This window comes from Pogona vitticeps, chromosome 4 (genome assembly GCF_051106095.1).
Source record: "Pogona vitticeps strain Pit_001003342236 chromosome 4, PviZW2.1, whole genome shotgun sequence".
Classification (NCBI taxonomy): Eukaryota; Metazoa; Chordata; class Lepidosauria; order Squamata; family Agamidae; genus Pogona; species Pogona vitticeps.
In genome coordinates, this window is record NC_135786.1 from 167,419,475 (window position 1) to 167,441,685 (window position 22,211).

The following is a 22,211-nucleotide window of genomic DNA, read 5'->3' on the forward strand; positions in this document are numbered from 1 at the left end:
CTCTCTCTCTCTCTCTCTCACACACACACACACACACACACACACACACACACACACACAGAGAGAGAGAGAGAGAGAGAGAGAGAGAGAGAGAGAGGCACACACACACAGGCACACACACACACACACAGGCACACATACAAACATACTTAATTAACCACCAGATGTCTAGGTCTATAAGGATATATTTTGGGTCACTCAAAGTTCAAATAGAACTTAATAACAAAGTTATAAAAGATGTTTTCTAGGTACATAAGACAGTAATACTGCAGTAGACATTGGAACTGTACTGAAAATTCATTTTACCAAAGGCTTGACTTTCTTTTGTTAAATGATGCACTGAAAAGTTCTTCTGATTGCTTTCTCTATTTTAATAACTCATTATCAGAAGGAAAATGGAGAGAGCGGTCAAGAATGGAGAATGATGCCAAACATTAGAAAATATGGAGTTCAAGATAAATAGTTATCCCATGTTTGTTACTAAGGTAATCAGCCCCAAAAGAAGCCATCAGTAAGTCTAAGACCAGTGTTATCCACCACAGTTCATCTTCTCCCCTGCTCTTGAGCTATTTGACACCCATGTGCTCTGATGAAAGTCATAACTTAAGAGCCCTTGGCAAAGCACTATATGCTAGAAAGTCTCCTTTACATTGCCCGCCCAGCCCCAGAATAAAGACACGAGACAACAATATGGATTAAATGTGGGCCACTTTATTAGAATTATGCCAAATGTAAGACATGGAATGTTTTAGCAAAAAGAGGGGGCTTGCAGTAGAGCGGAAACAGGTGAAAGGCAGGGGTATGCCGATAACCCTATATGCATAAATGGGCAAGTCCCAGGCCCCAAGTTCCAGTGGTCATCAGACAGCAGGAACCCGGTCAGCCACTAATAAAACACCCCCAGACCTCAAGCCATCTTTAATTGAAGACCATTGGTCCGGAAGTGGCCCAGCGCATCCGCCACCACAGGCACTGTAATCACACGATCCGCAGTGCCAGGAGGTTGTATGTGCTGTTGGCTTACCAGATGTTACAGATGGGACACACAGAGAAAACCTGTTATTTCTGCACTACCCGCCCTAATGACCGAATATATACCACCAAAGTGCCAACAACCCTATTCCAGTGTGGGATAGGCGAAAAAATCCCCCCACCCAAAGGCCAATCAGGATGAAGGTCAAACATTCCTATCCAGCCCCTGAAAGGCAACTAAAAGAATCACACTAGAAAAAAGGGAGGGCAGGTGGGTGCCCGAAAAAATGGAGAGGGCAATAATAACCTGGGCTCTCCGCCCCCAACACAAGATATCACGGTTCTTTGAACCAAGTCTCAGCCCCTTCCGGGGTGCCAGGCAAAGAGCACTTGGACCTTCAAAAGTTCAGAGGGACTTAACAGCAATCGCTGCATTTGTTGTAAATCGAAAATACGTTGGGAATGGTAGTAAGTAGTAACCCACAAGCATTCTTTCTATGTATTGTCTATGTATTGTCTGCATCCTCAGCAGTTCCATTGGGAACACATTTGAAGTCCTGGTTTGGTGTTTTACAGCCAAACAGAACCCCTACTAGAAACGAAAATCTACCCAAAATAACCATGGAATGAAGCACTGTGCTGCTATCTACCATCTTAGTTTTACCAGAACTGTTCTGTAACTCAAAATCAAACTAGGAGCTCAGAAGAAGTTCACTCAAAAAGAACTGCAGTGGCATGTAAATATTAGCCAGTGGTATAAAAGAGCCAGAACTTGTGTGGTTGGAGTACTTGGTGAGCAAGGAAAATGACATTAACTACCATCCATCTCAATGTCTAACAACATAAGACAGCAAATGTCTTATGGTGAGGCCATGTTTTCCATCCAGGTACAGATTTCTTTCAGAGCTTTGTGCCCTAGTAAACAGACTTCCAAATGAAGCCTATGTTTTTCTACTGATACCCAATCACCAAGCAAAGTAAACAAATAGGCAAAATGTGGAGGTGAGATGAAGTTGTGCTAAGACATTTCTTTTCTCCCTTCCTTTTCAGAGAAAAGAGGTTTAGTTTTGCCTTCTATAACATTCTGTGAGTAGGGATATTTTTGTGAAGGGTTTGGATTTTTGAAACAAGTACTTACTCCATCAGGCATGGCAGCAAGGGCCAGCTTTATTCCTTGAACAGCCATTGGTCCCACCCACCTCTATAGGAAGGAAAGAGGTGGGATGCCCCTCAAATCCCCCAAAGTAATTTTTTGCATATGTCACAAATAGATGAGGTCAGGCAAATGTCCAGCTCTTTATGAGAAACTACTTGGAATGTCCATGAGGGCCCCAAAGTCATTTTATTCCACATATAGCCTGTTTTCTAAAATTAGACCATCCCAAACCTACCCTTCCAAATTTGGTGAAAAAAAATCTGTCCAGCCATTTTCACAAATGGACAGACAGGCATTTTTAACTCTTATTAGATGTGCTACTTATCTAGATTGTGACTTAAAAGTCCATCTGAACAGAACTGATGTACTTGGTTTGAAAACAACAAACCAGCACTCCCCAGAATGCCCTTGAATTGCATTTCATTTATTTATTTAACACTGTTTTTAGCTTGACTTTAAGATTGTATTCCTCTCTTCTCTGTTTAATAAGAAATAAAAACAAAAAGGCACATGGGAGGTTTTGACTTGCAGCTTAAAAGACAGATTAATTTCAGAGGGTTTACGGGAGATCTGGCTGCAGGCTGGAGATAGAGTGCTTTTTTTGTATGTTCAATCATGGCTATCTGTGTCCCAGAGAGGGGTCATGCTGGACAGTGTACCCACATGGAGAATTGAACACCTGCCTGTAATACATCTAGTCTTTCCTGTTTAATTAGCCAAAGTCTGTTGTATCTTTTGTTAGCTTTTTGATATACACAGAAAGAGATCTTTTCATTCCCCTTTATCAGTGTTTCCCAAAAGCCAAGGCAGGTGCCTGGGGATTAAATCTCTTTTTCTCTCAAAGAAAGAAACTGGGTGAGGTATCAGTCCTCAGAGGAGTCCTCTGAGAGCTGGGAGCAGGTGCTGCAGTGTCCCATCTATCTAGTTCATTGATCCCACTCTCTTCTGAAGAGGTCCAAATATTGGCTTTTTTAAACTTCACAGTTACATTGGCAGGATCCCCACCCTCTGTTAAACACAAAAGCAAGACCAAGCTGTTTCATGCCAGGATGGCAGCCTTCACTACCACAGCTACCCTGGCAACCAAGCCCTGCTTTTTATCATGGCTGCCTTTGTTGGCTGTGTCAGCAACACGAAATGAAGAGCCACTTGCTTATCCTTCCAGTGACTCTACACATAAGAAGGGGGGAAACCCTGTCCAAATGAATTAGTAGTTGCTCTGTTAGAGAGAGAGAGAGTGAAAACTGCAGCTGACACAAGAAACAAGGCGCATCCTCTGTTTCAAATTTGTTTACTTCTCTTCTTAACGAACTTTCCACTGTCTTGACAAGAGCAATACTTAGTTACAATTACAGGTCTAGCAAAGATTGGCAGATAATTCAACCACAGTTCAAACGTTTTCTTGAGTGTTACTATGATCCACCCTGGATTATCTATGCATTTATTTTATTTATTTCCGTCATTTATCAGCTGCCACATTAGTATACAGAGTTAAATGTGCATTAAATGTACTCATTTATTTTTATATAGTACATTTCTACAGAACTCACAATTACTTTTTTTTTACTGCACCTCTCAGAATTCCCAGCAAGCTTGGCTGGATGGGAGATTCTGGGACTTATATTTTAGTGGGTTAATTCCAAACTCTACTTTTCTTGTAGTATAAAGATTCTGTTAGCGATGAAACTTTAAAACATTATTCAACTTCTGTTGTTATCCCTGCCAACAACAGCAATGACATTTCTTAGATGGGCCAAACTTTTCTTTTTCAGCATACTTTTCTTATTTTTAGGTAGGACAATCACTTCATGCACTCTCTTATGTCTTTAAGGCAGTCTGAAGACACACTTTGGCTATCATCTGCATTCCATTTTTCAAAAAGGCTATCTTCTACTTTCCACTCTGCATTATCAATCAGCATTCACCCTTGGCAGCAATGGAAGATTTCCCACAAAAGTAAATGTTTTAGAAGAAAAATGTTTCTCAGGACCACAGCACTGGGGGGAAATCTTTATATCCCTCTCCAAGCTAGCTCTGATCCCAATAACTTTCTTTCTCTAACACACATGTACTCATACTGCAATTTAGATCTTCTAAAAGCTGTATTTATCAAAAGGAGCTGGGCTCCCAGGCAGCTTAGACAGGCAGGAAACAGTTCCCTCTATCAACTCTTCCTTGCTGTTCATATTCTAGGTCATTTCTGTCTTCCTAATCTGCATATTGTGCGCCACCAAGTCCATTCTGACCTATGGTGACCTGTTTTTTCAGGGTTTTCTAAGCAGAGAGTACTCGGAAGCGACTTACCATTCCCTTCTTCAGGGGGACCCCTGGGTCTCCCAGGCTGCCTTTTCTGGGAAGCACAGTGGAGAATTGAACTCCCAGCTTCTGGCTCCATAGCCAGATACCTAGTTCACTGGGCTACCCAGTCAGCCATGTGTCTACTTTCAAATAAAACCAAAAAATATATATTTAGATCATTAGCCAGAGTTAATTAGATTGTGGTCAGAACATGATAGATGTCAAAATCACCTGATAGCTCGAAATGCAATGCACCGCAACATAGAGAACACCATGTTCCTGCTTTCATGGTGAAATGGCCACATGGTTCACACTGTGGAACCTTAGATCTTCCAGTGGGGCCATGGATGAAAACATGACTTAGCTTAGTCACCTGCCATGGGCTGTAAGTATACAGTTTGCAGAGGTCTAATGTTAGCAGATACACAAGACAGAGATCTGTCTTCTTAACTGTGGGGGGGGGGGCAGCCTGCCTTGCCTTTCACTTCTAAGGAAAGACAAGATGTAATCTCATCTTTACTGAGCTTTACAAAGGTTGTTCTAACAGTAACATTGTCAGATTTGGCCTTTTAAATTGTTTTAATTTCTTTTTAGATTAATTTTCTGTTTCTTTTATGTCTACATTTTATTGTGAATTCTTTTTGTTACATTAATGAGCAGAGAAGAGATGAACAAACACACAAATGCTTTAGCTTCCCTCTTCAGGCACAGACCTTAAAGACCCTAAGTTGAATAATGTATTCTTTCAGATGAAGATTTGGGTACAGCTCTCTATATCTCCAGCCTAGACCTGACATTCTCTGTATCAGAAGACATGCCACATTCTGCTTGGTGAGTAATTTTAATGGTAGCACAATGAGTACTTACTCCATCATGATCTCAGAAAATTCCAGTATCACAGGTACCCCGATATAACAGATCCCTAAAGTACTATATGTAGACTAAAATGTCGTTTGCTAACCATGGATCATTAATACTTTTTTTATTCATATAAGCTCACAATACCTTGTGTTCATTGTGCTGGAGCACTGTATATGTAATGCTCTCCTTGCTCATTACTGTTTCACAGAGCATCTATCATAAAAAATTCTTTATTTTCCCTTGTGTGTACTTAAAATACCACAATCTCAAGGCTTTAATAGTCTTTATGATTATTCCCTAATGCACTATTATTGTACCATCCATGATATACTCGAGCGGCTCCCCATCATTACCCATGTTACAGAAAAGCAATATATTCTCCAAACATGTCCACTGACAAGATTAAGGCCTTGCTAAAACTGGTAGAATCAAAAACCCAGTGCTCAGAAGCAGACAACAATCAGACCATCTTCATCAGCACTGTTCCAATAGTTTTTAATAATTAAAAAACATTTTTTTTATTTAGCTAGAATACGCCAGATCCTTAACACTGCTGAAGAAATGTATGGGACAGCCAGATGGACCTTTCCTTGAACAATCTATCTTGTTGATGCTTTTTTTTCCTCTTCTATGATATTTCAGGTGAATAACTATATCGTTTCCAGTAATTGCAGGTTTCATGAAAAATGTCTGTTGCTATGGAACACGTATTCCCATTTTTCAAGCTGCTTGCTCCAGCTGGCTGAAAGTAACATTTCCCCCTTTCAACCTGAAAAAATAAATTCATGAAAGTAAAATGCCAAAAACGCAAAGCACCTGTTATAACACTGACTTCCTTATGAGTGCTTCTGCAAGGATTCCAGTGGAGATATTCATGGGGAAAAAAAAGAAATAAAAATCACAAATGGGTTTCTGTGTCAATGGGAGACTCACATTGGCCAAAGATAGTGGGATTCTATGATCTTATTTTCATCCCTGAAGATTCCAGGGAAATTCTTGTATCTAATCTGGATGCTAAGACTAATGATTCTGTTGCAAGAGGTCTCGTGGAAATGTCTAGCATGGAAAAATGGCAGAGAAACCCCAAATGGAGTTGAGAGGAGAAACAAAGTGATCACCACTTCCAAAGTCTAGCCAATCCATACCTGCCAGGTCAGAAGATGGAGATACGTAGCTTTATTGGGATTTTTCAGATGGTGAGGTCTTAATAAAGCAGGTTTCCAGTCACACATTCATTGAAACCAATGGGAGGGGGAGGTGAGTCGGCAGCACTAGCACAAGAGGAATAGAAGAGGTTTATATCCAAAGCTACTTCTACCTCATTGCTCTTGCTCTTGCACACCATCAAGTCATGCCTGACTTATAGTGACAGTAACAGGGTTTTCAAGGTATTTGAGGGTTCCACGTCTGAAAAGGGATTTGAACCCGTCTCCTGAGCTGTACTCCAACATTCTAGTAGCTACACAGATAAGTTCTCACACTTATCTCACATTCCCAGATTCTTGAGTGACCCAAACCACACTGGAACCAACCTGTTCACCTCTTCCAGATCCATCTTTTCCTGTGTTTAAGATACAAGCAGAATGCTACTCCTGCCTCTTGTGATTTTGTGGCCATTGATCTCAGAGTACACTGACATACCTCTACCCCCCCCAAAAAATTGTTTTCCCCCCATTTCAATGTATGCCTTGAATGGTTTTTAACACACATCAGTAGTCTGAATAAATACTAGGGTTCTAGTTATAGCTATTTTTCAATGACAGAAACATGTTTATTCTCTAACCTAATAAAATTTGAAAACTTGAGACTTACTTTATTTATTTATTTATTTATTTATTTATTTATTTATTTATTTATTTATTTGTTTATTTATTTATTTATTTATTTATTTATTTATAGGCGTCTGTTTGGTCCAATGGGCCCATAAACCAGTCTTCCTAATCTAGTGGCTTCCAAAGGAGCTGGAGTGCAAAACCAATCATCCCAACCATCTCGCCAAATAATTTAATCATTTATTTGCTAGAAACTTTGTCTAGGAGACTGAGAAACATGTTTTATAGAATTGGGCAGCTGAGTTCAGTCACTTAATAAGTTTGAATTTTGATAGATGACTTCACAAAGCATCTATCAGATACTGTTGACTGGATGAAAGCACCTGTTTTTCTGCCACCAGAATAATCTACTCTACAGAGTGAAACACAGGCCATCGCTCGCCACTCTTCATTAGCAAGTATTTAATCTTGGCTAATGGTTAACTTTAAACCCTACTTTGTCCTCCCCTTTGCTTGCAGAGTGAAGAAAGATGACAGGTGGTACTTTATTTAAACCAACTGTGTGGAGGCAAAAGCCAATATTTGCTCATAGGAAGTTAACTCTACAAGGAAGTTCTTCCCAACAAACCCAAATGAAAAATTTAAAAGTAATACAAGGGTACAGCAGGAGTCTTGTGTTACCCCCATACATTTCAGTTAGGCTTATGAAGGAAGATATACTAGTGCTTTGTTCCCAAAATCAGTAGAGGGATGATAAATTGTGACGTATGGGCATTCATCATGATACATTTCCTACAGTAATACCCCTAAGCAGAGCCCAAATGGCTGTGGCCATATTGATCCATAATAAGAAGTCAGTTCTAGCATATCTACTTCCATTTCATGGAGGTATAATCCATTTCCCATGGGGAAATCCATTCTCCTTACCGTCAGTTACTGGGAAGGTTGGCACTAAGGCCAGAAACGGGCATTAAATTTGAACACATGCGTGTGGTATATAATTTGAGCTGGATACACGTTAATGTTGCAGAGAGGGGAGTCTTTGCTTGCTTGTGAAACCAGACTTCAGAGGAATCTGAAGTCCTGAATAACAGTTAACCAAATGAAGCAAGATAATCCCAGAAGTGAGAAAATCTCATAATGTGACAGTCAAACACTTGGGTTAGATAAAAATTCCCATCTTCCAGTTACAGATTCTCTCTAAGCTCAAATTCTGGCCTAAACTCACAAGGAGCAGAGAAGCTTAAGTGGGCAGGAGACCATCCATTGTCCTGACTCCCTGTTAATCCAAAGGAAAACAAAAAACAAAAAACACCAGAAGAACTTTAACCCCATAGGACCTGGCTTTGTTACACTAAGAGTCTAGGGGAAAACATATATTTTGTGCATTAAATCCTGGGAGGTTTAGTCCAACTGAGTCAGCCTGCAATGTGACCTGAATTTAAGGACAAGAGTTGCAATTTTCCCCTGTTTCTTGCCCTGCTTGTTCCATTGGATTTTTTTGCAAATGGCCTTCGTATCATGAGATGGCTGAGTCATTGCCTGGAGATGCAACCTTAGAAATGGGCACAGGAAGTTTTTCATGCAAAGAAAATTATTCGACACTAAGTTACAGTCACCCAATGGATAGCACCAAGGTTTTTACTCATCATCTAAATACGGAGAGCTAATTTGCAATATTTACCTCAATTGTAATACTCATGGTAACAGGGAAGGGGCATAGCCACTTCTCCTACATTCTATGTTAGCAGCAAGCATGACCTCAGAGCAAATTTCCCACAGTTTGTCTGTAAATGCTAACCAACACTGCAGATGAGTAACAACAAGAAAAAGAAAGGCATTTTCTGTGTATATTGAACGATTGTGCATAGAAGAGTAACAAGAGATGACCTTGCCACAATCACACTGCAATCACATGTTTGCCATGCTCTGCTTGGCAATAGTCAAGAAGATAATTATAGGCTTTGGAAAAGTTGCTGGGTAGCATTGTTATAGTCAGCCTAGCTGACTGTAACAACCACTACCATCCCTCCCACCCATCCACCCCAAAAAAGAAATAGATGCATCCCGTTTGGCAGCAATCAGAGTCTCTAATGATTAAATGGCATAACAGAATCCTTTTTTTTTTTTAAAACAACGAAATTCTGCTGCAAGTAACAGAGTTACAGTCAGATTATACAAAGCCATGACCTGGGTAGCTTCAAACAGAGCAGCAAGATTGAATAAATGTCTCTCCCTAGATTGCTTTTTCCTAGAAATGCAAAATGGATTAAACAGAGGGCAGGTGCTGAATGTCAGATGTTCCCTCGATTCAGACTGCTTGACTCTCTTCAGCTCAGCAGCTGGCCTTGTACAAATGACTGCTCCTCTGTCCCAAGGGTAGTTTTCCTGCCTGTGATTGGCTCTGCTTGCCAAGCAGCCACTATCTTCAGAATCCAAGGGGTAATTCATCATTGTTACAGGCATGGGTTTTGTTGTTTTAATTGGGTTGTTCAAAGCAGTACATGCTTTCTGCTTGGTCTTCCCCATCTCTCACAACTCACTGGCTGAAATCCTGTTGCTTAGCTTAGGAAGTCCCATTAGAGTAGGCCCATTCAATCAGTGGAGATTTGGTGAGTCAATTCCTATGTAAGTTGCATTGATTCAAATGGGTCTACTCTAGTCATGACTCACTATGCTAAGCAACAGGATTTCAGCTAACAAATATGTGATGAGATGGGGCTTTAGCTCACTTTTGGCACACTTAAAGCATGGTCTGGTTTGATCTGTTTTTGGCAAGCAGACCACATATAAGAAATTGCAAACCAACCTGACCCAGCTCTGTGCCAACTCCTTACCTTTTTGGTCCTGCGGCAGAGCTGCTTTCTTTTATTGGAGTTGGACTGCAGCAATAGGAACCTGATCACATGTGGAAAGCAGAGTTGCTTTAAATCAGGCTTGTCCAACCTGCAGCCTGAGGGCCACATGCAGCCCAGGTCAGCTCATAATGTGGCCCAGTGCAATTTTTTATTTTTAAAGAAATTCCAAAGTTTCAAGTTACACTGCCGGAGCTTGCAGCCGGAATGTGGCCGAGGCATGTCACAACAGTAGAGGGGGAGAGAGGGAAGGAAGGAAGGAGTGGGAGGGGAGGGGAGGGGACAGGGGGGCTGCGTGACTGCATTGTGCCATCCCCGTCAATAGGTGGACCCCCTCCCGGCCCCATAAAGCCACCGGAGTCGAAGCTGGCAGCCTCTGCTATCTGAGATCACAGCTGTCGGTAAGCGCGCTTGGAGTGGAGCTGCGGAGGACGGCTAGGGCTGCCCCCCCCCATGCGGCCCAAACCAAATGTATGTGCAGCCCAAACCAAATTTTCATCTTCTAATGTGGCCCAGGGAAGGTGAAAGGTTGGACACCCCTGGTTTAAATGGTCACTTGAAAGATTGCACCAAGCGAAGCAATACTTTCTGACATGATCCAACACCATCTTTATACTGCTGTCTGATTGCACCCTGACTTACATCTGTTGGGGTGGAAATTCAGGAGGCTTGCCGCAACAGGTACCAATGCTCCCCAAAGCAGCCTGCTGCTACAGATGATTATTTGATCATGAAGAGATCCATGTCCTTCTGTGGTTCTACTCCAAACCATTAAACCATAGTTGTGTTGTGAGAGGATTGCAGCCGAGCTTGTTTTTCTAATGAATAATTATGTGGAATACTCCCCTGCCTGCACTGGCAAGTAGTCCCAAGTACTTTGGAGATTTTAGATTTGTGGCTCCTAGTAAAAAAGTCATCCCAAGTAACTTCAGGCTCGGTTAGCTTTGAGCAAGCCACCATATGTTCACATTTTTCCCTGAGCCGATTTGAATTTCAGTTCACCATTGAGGCAGAATTATAGGACTAATGTTATGCAGTATAACACAAGCGGAGAACTCAGACAGATAGACAGACAGACAGACAGACAGATAGGTGTTTTGAACTAGAACTCCCACAATCCCTTAACATTGTCTATGTTCTATGATGCTGATAGGAGTTGTAGGCAAAAAATAAAGCAAAATAAAATCTAGGGATGCATCCTCCCACTTATTACATTGGCACCTCTTTTCTAGACATGCCACACATTCCTGTACATTATGCTCACTTCTTATGTTAGTTCTCATGCAACATACTGATAGCTGAGAGATAAAAAACATCAAGTGATCATCATCAGTTGATAAAAATGGAAATGTATGTTGTAGGGAGTTTCATGTGAATCGTGAGAATCTACAGGTTGGTCATTGAGCACAGCTCATTTTGCAGAAACATACAGTATTATTGTCATAAGAACATTGTATAGTCATTTTTGGAACTATTTGTAATACTGTCATTGGATAATGAAAGCCATGGGCCATTCCAGAGACATGCTTCATCCACACAACTGGACATTCATTCCTATTTGTTGTCCTTCCCTTCACAGTCAGTGCCAAATGTTTTGCTAAAGAAATACATTTTCTAATGCCACTCACAGAAACAGATTTCCCTCTTCAATTTCTGCTTGTCTTCACACTGAAAAAGAGGAGTGTAAATACAGCGACACCACCAGCACTTACTGCTGGACTTCAGTTCCTGAGTCAAGATCCACAACTTCTCTGTTCTAAGTAACGATACCACTACCACCTCTTTGCAGTGGAGGACAGCAGAATGGGATATGGTGAGGGTGGCAGGCTGGCAGATCAAGAGGGTGCGATAATGATATATAAAATAGAAAATTACAAGTGGTCCTCACTTTTCAGTTAGAGTTAATGGTAGGTCCCAGTTCAAAAAGATTGAAGACCGTCCTTATAATCTATATGTCCCACCTGACCCACTATCTACATGAGTGAGCCATGGAACGTATTTACCATACCCGTTGTGAGAACATTTCCAGGGAGTTTTTGAAGCAGAGTCATAGCTAGAAATGTTCATGCCCAGGGCAATTGGCATCATCTTCCAGTCACTCGTTGCTGAGATATGGCCATGAGACCCCATCAAAGAAAAAGGAGCACAATATGGCATTCCCCAAAAGCAAGTTTCTGCTATCAAAAAGGGTAATGTGAACAGGGCAGGAGGTGTTGCCATTTATTTCCCTAACACTCGCTAGTCAATTAATCTCTACATCTCTGCACCTCCTAAAGTTCGGTTTCTAGTGGGGACAAAGCCTCAGTTGTCCTACTCTAGGTAGGTACAGCCTTGATTTTTGATGGTGGCATATGCCAGCTGAACTCTGGTTGCTAGGACACAATATATTATGGTCCAGTGTAGGGACATCCATGGTAGCAGCATTCTAAGGTTTCATTTCTGTGAATCAGATTATATTGCAATAACATCTAAACATTTCAGTTTAAAAGCTTAAAAAACATGCTTAACAGGGTTCCTTCCGCAGGCTTAGTGCAGTCTTACACTGCCTAATTAATTCTGCTTAGCTTTGGTGGATTGTGTTAAAATGCTTGAGGGATATGAGTTGTTGAGTCAAAAATCCAAAATACTCTCTCCTTGCGTGTGATGTATTGGCTTGTTTGCACACATGCCAGTGTCTGTCTTCCTGGAGAGAGTATCAGACCTTTTCAATTATTTACACATTAAGCCCCTCTAGGTTTTAACTGGCTGCAATTGTGCATCTGTTTTATCATTCCATTTAGAAGAGGGTTTTTTTATAGCCAAAGGTTATAAATTCTGTTTTTCAGACTGAAAAAGAGAGTTGGATGGCTGTGTCATCTCTATACATTCTGCACAGATAGCAAAAGAAAGAATTCTCATCTGAACAGCTTAGGTTTCCAGCTGAGTGCTTCATTTTTGCTTATGAAAGGAAAATATGCATTGCAACATATTTTTCTCATTTACATCTTTTCTTTTTGAAAAGATAATTTCACCATTACTAACGAACACCAAAAGTTGGGAAACTTATTTGGTAAAACAACATAGCCTGGAATTCAGAAGTAATTTTCAATAGGCATTCAGTACAGTTCAACAAGCATTAGGGTTTTTTTAAAAAGTTCTGGTTAACATTATATAATAAGGCTGGACAAGTGGACTGAAAAGGTCACCTGGTTCTAAAGGCAAACTTGTATTTCCATATACAAGTCAAGATGTAATAGAAAACTGGGGCAGACTTAAGGTTGCCTGGTCTCAGGGCTCTGAGGTTTTGGGGGCCTGCAATGCTTTCTCAGGATGCTGGATGGGGGAGGATAAATCTCAGGACTGGCAATGCTGGATTCATGTCTTCTTCTTCTTCTTCTTCTTCTTCTTCTTCTTCTTCTTCTTCTTCTTCTTCTTCTTCTTCTTCTACTACTACTACTACTACTACTACTACTACTACTACTGCTACTACTACTACTACTGCTACTGCTACTACTGCTACTACTACTACTACTACTACTACTACTACTACTACTACTACTACCACCACCACCATAAAATCCAATAGGGCTTTAAAGACTGGTTGCTCATCTTCACCTGTTCCTAGTTGCCCCAAGGCTGACTAGATCAGCACTAAGGTTCAGCACCTTAGGTTTAATGGAAATGGGCCAGGGAGAGAGCCAGTCAGTGCATGCACTTGAGTCCATCAGTCCATGAAGAGCAAGCCAGTGAATGCAGTGCTATTGTCCCAACTCATATGCCTTCTTGTTGCATGAGCCTCGTAGCAGCAATGAAAAAGTTCTCCATGTGTGGCTTCAAAGGTTCAAGAGGCATTGATTTTCAAGCATAAAATGAATAGATGCTATACATTCTGCTTAAACTAAGCAGTTATTGTGTAGCACTTAACTGTTGTCAGGCGACAGGACCAAGGAAACAATATACTGAATGCACAGTTCCTATTGCATAGGGTGACCATCTATCCTATATCAAAGAGATAATTCCTCAGTCCGAAGACATCCTGTTTGGACTGTCTAGACCTAGGCTTGCATTAAGAGGAAGATCTATTAGAAGGGGCCTTGAGGTTGCCTGTCAGGGGTACACACCAAGATAGCAAGCTGAGCAGACACATGGATCACTTGGACACAGTCTTCCCAACTACAGTGAGACACATGATGTTCCTATTTAAATTCCCATTTATTATTTTCAAATTGATATCTTTTTAAGAGCCAATTAAAGACCTGGCTCTTTAAGCAGGCCATCCCTCCTATCAATACTTGATTTTTCTTTTCATTTAGTTTTCTTTATTCTTTCCATCTTGACCAATCTTAATCTTGTTAATTTAAATTGTTGTTTTAACTGTATATGTACAGTATATTGTTTTATGAACGGTTTTATGTAAGCCGCCCTGAGTAGACTTTGTCTAGAAAGTGCGGGATAAAAATCTAATAATAAATAAATAAATATCTCTGCATTTGAATTAACATATGCAAATGTGATGCAAATCCATGTCTTCTTTGGTTCTCTCTTTGGATGATCCATTTCCAATCTGCATGACCAGGCTGCCCTTGTCGCTGAGGATGACACATACATAGCCACCCTAAAATGGAGGCACACTGTGTTATAGGATCCCAAATGCTTGTGTGACACATTCTGAAGCAGGAATATAAAGGATGCTGGGATTTGCAGCCAAAAGATGGCACAGAGTCTCAGAAGGCAGGTCTGTTGTGAAAGGGATGGCCGAAAGGAAGGTGATTGAGCCATCACAGCTGCTGAATGGCATGCTGTGGGAGAACTATGGGAATACGGGAGCAGTAATCTGGCACAGCCTTTTGCCTTTCCAACCCCTCCCCTCATCCATGTACAGAACTGGCACAGCACCTCCAGGGAACTAAAACCAAACAACCATTTCGATTTGAACCAAGATAGCAAGTTTAATTTCCCAAAATTATTATATAAAATCATCATCATCTTAGAACTGGGGAGCTGGAAGGAACTCTATGGATCATCAAGCCCATAGTCAGCCAGAGACCTACATCACTGCACTATCCAGTAGTTTCATGCTCTCATCCAATCTGAGATAAAGACAGGAGGCAAGGGTTCTCCCACTTTGGGAATTAATATGAGGGTGTGGCTACACCGCATTATACTCTACCTTTTGCACACTTGATATCAATGTAAAGTTCCCCAACTACAAAAAGTAAAGCTGAGTGCTGGGAAGTCTACACTTTTTCTGGACTCATCTGTTTCTTTTTTTAATACCTGCATGGGGTTGTGGTTTTTTGTTTGTTTGTTTGTTTGTTTGTTTGTTTGTTTTTGCACTGATTCAGCTCATGTCCTTTTCCCTGCTTTTTGTGTGGTCACGTGTCTGGGTCTAAATGTGTAGTCAAGAATGAGTCCCACACTGACATTATCAGTTGTTTCTTTGGAGGGGACGTGGTATGCCCTCACTGTGAGATAGTCCTCCAACAAGTATGTGTCTGTTGCTTCTCCTCTTGAAAAAAAAGTTGCTGGCTACATTCCCAGTTCTTGAACTACAACCACCCCCAAGCGCAAATACACATTTTACTGTCTCCTCTTTCAGAATGTGGAGGGAATAAAGTCATCCCCCACTGCTCTTCCCAAATCAATCCTTTCTCATAGAACAAGGGTAGTGTAAGAAGAAGATTACCATCCTCCATGTCCTGCTGGGTGAGGGTAGACTGAGATTGGTGAGCTAAGGAATGAATGAAGGGACAGCCGCCACCATCCCTGGCTTCTTGGGCAGGACTCTGGCAACTCACAATGACACTCTGGGCAGGGCCCTGCTCCCTCTGATCAAGCATAGAGACAGCTTTCTTCCTTTCACCCCTTCAGCTTCAATTTTCAGTGCATTTCTGATTGCTGTGCCTGGAACCTGCTGCTCATCATCCTTCTCGCCTTGAGTATTTGCTTTCTGCTTGACATCCTCAGGATTTTGCTCTGGGGGAGGTCTTTTTTCCCCCTTTCATTTTGAGCTCCCCGTATTTCTGAACATCTCTCTTATTTTCCTTTCGTACCTTTGTGCTCTTAATGCTGGTGAAAGATTTTTGCCTAGAAATATAGAGGTAGTCCCCTTCAAATGCATCTTCATTGTCTTTTGTCCAAAAAAAAAAAAAAACCCCAACAACTTTTAAAAAAAATATTCTTGTCAATTTAGTGCCATGTCAGATCAGTGATGCAGTGCTGAGGCTGCCTTGCTGGCTTTTCCGTTTGCTTTCTTTACCCTGCTGGTCACTTCATTTTGTTAGTGCAATCACTCTGTCTGCTTTTTATAAGGGCCAAGAGCTAAGAGTCACAGCAGCTGACAGAAGAGGGCAGATTAAGGGGGAGTGATGAAGGAAACCAGGAGGGGAGAAGACAGTATTTATAGCATGAAGTTGTGATCCAGGAGGGAATTGAACTGATGGAGAAGTGCAATTTGGACTTTTGCAAAGAGGAATTTATATTATTGATCTGGAGGGCTACAGCGATTTGGGCAACGGAAACAAGCAGGGGCCCAATTTTTAAACATGCAAACCAAGATGATTAAATTTGGTGTTCCTCCCCTGTGTAGCCAAACCATAAGAGTCTAGTATGCAGATCTGTAGTTCAGTGTTCTTGATATAATGGGCAGGATTTTCTTTGGCATCAGCAGGACATAATATAGAACCTGCTTGCACATGTTGTACTGCTTACACAAGTAGAAATCTTATTTCAGGAACTGGTTTACACTTATGCATGAAAGTAACAGATAATCTTTCCACACAAATTTTAAAGTCTAAACCGCTGATATTATATTCACTTCCACTTATGCCAGCACTTTGCCTCAACAGAATCCAATCCAATATGACCAAGTGATTTAGTTGTGGATGGTGCTGACGAGAGATATATAAAATATATAATAGAACAGAACTATAATTCATAAAATAATCTTGCTCTTTTTATAATCATGTCTACTATTTGGACACTACTACAGGATACATTTTCACAGAACCTAGAAGTCTACAAGTTAAAAAAAATAGTCCTTATACACTGATAATATTGACAGTTGGATCTCGTAACTTCTGGTGGCATAAAAGCCCAGAAAACAGAGCGTTTGCCCACAGTGGTGTTGTGTTGAGACCACCAGGAAAAAAACAAGGGAACGATTCTATAGTTTCCTTCTTATTCTTCTCTTTGAAAATCAACTTCTTTATTGGACACCGGGGATTAAGATGGCTCTTTCATTTGGAAAAAAATGAGGGCAACTGGGCTATTTTATATTTCTTATAAGCATCATGAAATAACTTCAGAGCATACACAGAGTGCATCTCCAAGTAATGGCAAGTCAGGGCAGCAGGTGAGCATAGTGTCCTGAGGTAAGCTAAGCCAACTAATAAGCTTCACTTCGAAGCCCCTCGTGTAAATTTCTCAATTCCAGACATTTCCACGCTATCAGGTCTCATTCCTCTTTGAAGCTTCAGGAGGGTAGAGGCAGTGTCTTGCCCACCTCCCAACATGCCTGCTAAAACTAGTTCCCTAATGAACACTATACCAAGTAGGTCTTGGGATGGCTCTTCTCAAGAGATAAGATGCAGGTGGTTGCTGTCTTGTTGCTGGACAGGCTCTTGGCTATGAAATCGAGGAATAATTTCCCCACAGACTCAGGCCTGACTCAGGATGTATTCCAAGCTCCACAATCCACTGCTTCTCAGTTTCTTGACAACTCCCATCAGCCCTGGCCAGCACCCCAAATGACAACAGACTATGAGATCTGCAGCCCCAAAGCATCTGGAGATCCAGTTACCCTGCATATATATGGGCCTGCTGAACTTAGATCAAATAAATAATAAACGACAGGCTATATTTTCAGAAGCACACAGGTCAGCATCAGACCCCATTCCTCCTGAAAATTTTTAACATTGTATTTATTTATGCTAGTTATTCATAGGCCCTTAAAGCCAAAGTCACTTAGAACAGTTTACCTCAATTAACATTGACTTCAAACAAGAAAAATTAGGTGAATGTCAACCATTGCTTTAAAAAAAAAAACAGCTGGCAGCTCCATAAGGGTCCCCCATTTCTAATGCACGGAATCAAATAGAACAGGCAAGCAACTGTTCCTCTTCCCACCAGCCACTTCAGATACAGTATCTGCATTTCTAAGGTTGGGAGGTGGGGAGAGGCGAGGCAGCAAAGGCCTGAGTTACTTGGAGGCCCCGGCGCGCTCAGCTCCATTGTGTAGAAATGTCAAAATAACATTTTTGCCACTGGCATTAACATTCTCAGGAAGCTGGGGGCGATTACAGATTGGGTGGTGTGCAAGTGTGCATGTGTGTGTGCGTGTGTGCGTGCGTGCGTGCGTGTGCGTGCGTGTGTGTGTGTGTGTGTGTGTGTGTGCATGCATGCATGGACTTCTATTAGGAAGGATCTTGAGGCATAGATGATTATAAAGGAACCTACAATATATTTTTCAGCACAGAGATACATATTTGTAGTTGACACATGGGGCAGGATATCTTATTTTCTCTTTTCTCTATTTTTCTTCACAACAAACACTCTTTTATGTACCCATTTGCAGTAAGAAGCAAAGCCCACAGCCAGCACTCAGCTTTTATATTTCTCTAAACTGGAAAATGACCAACGGTGGGTCTGTTTCTTTTGCCCCTTCTCCCATGTTCCCTAGCATTTGTAATCTCACACACAGTACTCCCAAGTGACAAAAGGCAAATGCATACAAAGAAACATGCAAGATCACAGCTATGCCAGAAAAATCCAAGGTCTGATCTATTTTAATAAAAAGATATCTATGAGAATTTCCATGTGCTACAAGTGGAATGGTGACAATGACATCATATTGATTATTAACTCAAGAAAATGCTGGGTCCTGGCAAGATGCTGAAGGTACTCACTTCTTGAATCTCATGTGTACCCTCACTAACCCAGTCATATGTGACCAAAATCTTATACTATAGGACCCCTGTATCCACAGGGAATCAGTTCCACAATCTATTGCGGATCCCTGAAACTGCAGCTATGAGGGAACTCTATATACAACATAAAAGGGTGCCCCCCGTGGCATTTGTCCCGCCCCCCCTTTATATTGTACATAGAGTTCCCTCATAGCTGCAAATCACAGATAAGTGAAACCACAGATATCGATTCCATAGTTTATTCCATTCCCAAAGTGTGTGCTCACTAGGAATGAACTATAATTGAGCCTTGCAGCTGTCAAAGTTGCCAACGCTCCTGGTTTGAATTTCTGGTATTGTGAAGTGGCTTAATAAGCAAGCCACTTCAGGATATTGGCAAAATGAACACTTCCCCTCTTCCTCTACAGAGGAGCAAGGAAGTGATATTTTTTTTTTTTACTCCACTGGATCATTGCTGTTGTGCTGAATTACTTAGATTAGTTCAAAATATATGTATTTCAATGCCTTTGTGTGAAGTGCTAATTGAAACCACAGCTGCAAGCAGTCTCTCAATCAGCACTACACACAAGGCAAAGAAAAAAAATTAATTTAATCTAAGTGATTCAGTGCATCAGCATTGGCAATAATAATAATTTTGCTTCCAATTGGACAGTCTAGTGAGGTCTCGAGCAATATGATGCCTCTTCTTAACACCTTTCTCAGATGGCTATTGGAGCAATTGCCTTCTTCCTATTTTGTGCATTGTCTCACTCAGAATGCACACAGAGAGACATTGCACAGCAGTCAGAAAGAGAGAGTAATCCACCTGACCACTTTCACCTGGGTGTTCCCCAACCCCTCCTGCTTATCTTCCTTCCCTTTCTTTTTCTACTCCCTTTTTTCTTTTCCAGTCCAGAAGGAGAGAGGAGGCTCAAGGCAGTTGATATGTTATTTGGACCTGAGGATCACACCAAATGGCTTATTGCTCCTCCCCTGAACTCAAGCAACTCCTCCCCTACTCAGTTCCACTATCCTGCACCAAAAGGGCCGTGTTGTTGTACCCATCCTTCCTTGATCTGTATAGGATTGCAGCATAGAGGAGTTTTCACTCACAGCCTTCAAAACAGTTTGCAAGTATTCTGCATTTGGGAACTGATAAAACAACATCATACTGATCAGAACTCAACATTCTGGGTTGTGAGGCGCCTGAAGGAGTAAATTATAATGCAGGAATGCTCGTGTGAAATAGGTTTGTTAATCTTAAAAGTGCCACAATATTTTTGATTTTGTTTTGTTGCTGCTGCTGCTTCTGAAACAGACCAACATAACCACATCACTACATTCCATTTATAAAATCTGTATTTCTTTAAATAACAGTCAGAAAATCCTCAATAATTTTCCACAGTTTAAAATCAAAATGTTCAATTTATTATTATCCCTTACGTATTTGGCTCTGTGCTGTGTGTTCCATCAGACTTTATTACATTTTCCTTCTTCACTACCAATACAGATGCTGCTAGACAAGCACTAGACAGAAGTAATTAAAACATTTGGCATATGCAAATATCATCCCACTCTCAGCAATCAAACTGCTTATATTTAATGTCAAAGCAAATCAAGTAATCTTGTAATTTTTTATTTATCTGAAAAATTTCTGTACTGCCTTTTGAGTTCCCAATTCCCAAAGCGTCCTTAGTGTAGTTCACAAACTAAAAGTTGAAACACTAATATAGAGTTCTTTAAAGCAAAGCATTTAAAACAACCATAACAATAAAATATGGTAATTATGAAATATGGGCTTACCTTCTGCTAAAAGCAGACTGGAACAAATAGGTTTTAAAACCTATTTGAACAGAGTTATAGAGGGATCCAGAATGGAGGGTGGAACATCTAACCAGGATGATGGAAGTTGCATAGAGTACACCATGGATGTGGCTGGATACCTCAATGGTTTAGGTCAGTGGTTTTTAACCTTTGTTACTCAGATGCTTTTGAACTGCAACTCCCAGAAACCCCAGTCAGGACAGCTGGTGGTGAAGGCTTCTGGGAGTTGCAGTCCAAAACTCCTGAGTAACCCAAGGTTAAGAATCAGTGATTTAGGTATCGGGCTGCAGAGTCAGAGGTTGGGCATTCAATTTGCCTCCTGCGAATACAACCAGCCAGTGTAGCCTTGGGCAAGCTCCAAAGTGAATGTTAAAACCAATTCTGAGTGTTCTCTACCTGGAAAACCCTGAAAGCAGCTGCCATAAGTCAGAATTGACTTGACAGCACCTGAAAAAAAAATCCACACTGCACTAAAGTTCTACTTTAGCTATCATGGCTTCATCCTACATTTTCTGATACAATGCTCTGGTGTACTGGTTCTAAATATTCAGTCCTCCAGATGACTGGGGCTTCAACATCCAGGATGTCCTCTTCCCCCTCTGATATTTGATTTGTGTTTGAACCCTTGTCTTGTGTTATTAGAGAGGATCATGATATCTGTGACTTTACCTACAATTCTTCATAATTTAAAATAGTGGTTGATGCAGACAAAGTTTAATTGTATAGTTCTGGACCCCAGCTTTCTGAAGGCAATTAATACTTTGGGTGACTCTTTATATATTATCTGGTTAAAGTCAGAGTTGATGCCAGTGGGAAATACTTATCACAGTTTTTATTCACAGGCTGTTAATTTCATTAGTCCCTGAAGTTATTACCCGTCTTGAAATGATAATTCCCAGGAATATTTCACATTGTGATAAAACTAAACTTTAATACACTAATTGCGGCGATATCATGGGATTTGTTTAGATGGGCACCTTTAAACTTGGATGGGTGGAGTAAGCCCAACAGACTTAAAATAAATATCATGTTTTGTGGATAGTATATGTTCTTTGAGGCATTCCTTTTCATTTACCTTGCAAACAATTTAATATAATAAATACTTGGCTTTGAAAATTTATATAGGGTTCCTTACCACTACTAACATCTCTGAAGAGGATGCATTTTTTATTTAATGAAGAGAGACTTAGCTTTCTTTGTCTTAATATTATAGTACAGTGGACAATGTCAGTGGGCTTGTGGACACACTCTCCCACTTCAGGTTTGTGAGGATGATTGTGAAAACACAGCCCCAAGGTGGCAACAGGAATATTTTCTGTGGTTTTGCTGATGGTAGTTCTGGTCTTTGCTCTTCTAGTCCACCAAAGATTGCAGATACCCTGAGTGTATCTGGGACTCTAGGAACTGGGTCACCTCAGGGTCATCTTGATCAGGTGCTATTACTGGTAGAGGACGGCATCTCTCCATATTATTGTTGGGTGTTACTGGAACTATGACAATCGGGTGGAATTCCACCTAGCATTCTTAAAAGTACAACAGCCCACCAATGAACTGGATGGAATAATTGACAAGGCCAAAGAAATCCTCA

The 22,211-nt window shown here is 40.9% G+C and overlaps 1 long non-coding RNA gene across 1 annotated transcript in view; it reads left to right on the forward strand.

Moving 5' to 3' along the window:
- Window positions 1-6,784, forward strand: part of LOC110072919 (uncharacterized) — an 84,474-nt gene extending 77,690 nt beyond the window's left edge. Inside the window, exons 3-4 of the long non-coding RNA XR_012086785.2 lie at window positions 5,176-5,257; window positions 5,814-6,784. This is a non-coding gene — a long non-coding RNA (uncharacterized LOC110072919). The remainder of the gene's footprint in view (window positions 1-5,175; window positions 5,258-5,813) is intronic.
- Window positions 6,785-22,211: the final 15,427 nt, after the last annotated feature.